The 1,978-nt window shown below is 57.2% G+C and overlaps 1 pseudogene; it reads left to right on the top strand.

The window, feature by feature from the left end:
* Positions 1 to 5: 5 nt before the first annotated feature.
* On the top strand, positions 6 to 1,059 carry LOC119343022 (annotated as a pseudogene).
* Positions 1,060 to 1,978: the final 919 nt, after the last annotated feature.

Genomic DNA, 1,978 nt, shown 5'->3' with positions numbered 1-1,978 from the left:
CCTCCTTGGTTATGCTGCTCATCATCTCGCCCCACAAGGTGTCGGTGCCGACGGCGGTGACGAGCATCCGGCCGTAGCCGTCGACGATCTTCACGCCGCCGGTGAGGAAGGGGCTCTTCTCGGCATCTATCTCGATCGGGTGGGGCTCGCCCGTCATGCTCGACTCGTCCACCTGCAGGCCGTGACCCTCCAGGAACACCCCGTCCGCCGGCACCGAGTCGCCGATCTTGAGTATCACCACGTCGCCGACGAGGATATCGAATATGGAGACCTCCTGCCTCCGGCCGGCGCGGACGACGGTGACGGCAATGTTGTCGGACTCGCTGGCCAGCTTGTCGAACCGCTTGGCCTGGCTGTGGTTGCTGACGGCGGAGACGGCAGCAACGAGGAACACCGCAAGAAAGATACTTACACCGTCGTACCAGCCGTCCTTGAGGCCGTGCTCCTTGATGCCGAAGCCGAGGGAAACGACGGCGCAGACGAGGAGCACGATGAGGAAGACGTCCTTGAGCGCGTCCCAGACGTGGCTGAAGAAGCTCTTGGGCTTTGGCTTGGGGTACGTGTTCCCGCCGAACAACTCCCTGCGGCGCCGCACGTCGTCGACGTCGCCGCGAATGCCGCGCTCTGCGTCGGACGCCAACGCGGCGGCAATGGCAGCACTGCCCCCGAGGCGGCGGAAACAGTCTTCGCGCTTCTCCTTGACCAGGCCCTTGAAAAGCTCGTCATCAGCGGTGACAGAGAATGCTGCGGCGTTGGTGGCATTGCCGGACGAGTCGGCGTCGGAGTCACTGCCGTCGTGGTGGATCTTGATGGCGACGTAGGAGGCGGTGCTCCGTGGCAGGAGGACGCCCGCGGACAGAATGCCGAGCCGCGCCAGCCTGTGGCACGTCCGGATGACGTTGAGGGCCTTGCGCCATTGCCTCCCCGGCTGCCACGAGGAGGACGTGGAGGGCGACGTTGACCGGTGCCCGGCGGCGATCAGGATGTCGGCGCACTCCATCCGTTGTGCAGCGGCAGCGCGCGATCAGGATGAGAAAACAAGAGGGATGGACGGATAGATGGACGCGGCGGCGGGGTGGCGATCGATCAGTCAAGAACTCGTATAGGAGGAGGAGTCGATCACGATGGATGGACGGATGTAGGTGGAAGGGTGAATAGCTAGGTGCTTGAATTGCTGGGCTTGATTGATGCAGATGAATCCTCAATCCTGTACGTATATATGAGGCAGAACTTGGGGATGGAAGCTTCATGGAAATGAAGCTGGGATAGCAACGAAGCCGCTGCATTGCCTTGGACGGGGAGTGATCGACTCCTTAGTGGAACCGTAATAGGACAAGAAGAGAAAGAGAAAACCGTATGAGGCACGGATGTCGACGATGTAGGTACGTGCAAAAAAGAGCGAGAGAAACTAGTAGTGCATCACTGGGTATATGCATGTGTGAGTGTAGAAGTACGTATACCTCTTGTATGGTAGTATATTTCCAAACAAAATTCCGTGTACATGCATGTGTAAATGTAGTAGTACGTACACTACGACTAGAGAAAAGCCTACTAGGGCGCTATAGCTAACTGGTAGTCGCGCGGTGCCATCCGCGCTACTACTAGTTATCTGTAGCGTGGGTCTAGACCCTCGCTGCTACTAACTAATTAGAAATTAAAAAAAAATTCCAGCCATGGCTGCTACTATTGGGCGTCATCATCCTCTCCGGCCATGGCTAATGCTGATTCTGAAGGGGATGAAGTCGTCTATGGTGATGGTGCTTCCCCATTCAACTCTTCCCCGCACCTCTCTTTTGCTGTTTCTACAAAAAAGAGAAAAGGATTAGAAAAGGAAGAGAGAGATGGAGAGGAGTAGGAGCAACAACTCACCGGTGGCTGCCGAAGTTGGAGCCGATGCCCGTTGATCTGCTACTGCTTTTCCTGGGACCTCATGTCCTCACGAGGCTCTGTCCCGATAAGGAAGTGTAAGTGGTTGCGT

This window comes from Triticum dicoccoides, unplaced genomic scaffold, assembly GCF_002162155.2.
Source record: "Triticum dicoccoides isolate Atlit2015 ecotype Zavitan unplaced genomic scaffold, WEW_v2.0 scaffold112958, whole genome shotgun sequence".
Taxonomy (NCBI): Eukaryota; Viridiplantae; Streptophyta; class Magnoliopsida; order Poales; family Poaceae; genus Triticum; species Triticum dicoccoides.
This window is presented reverse-complemented; position numbering and strand designations above follow the sequence as displayed.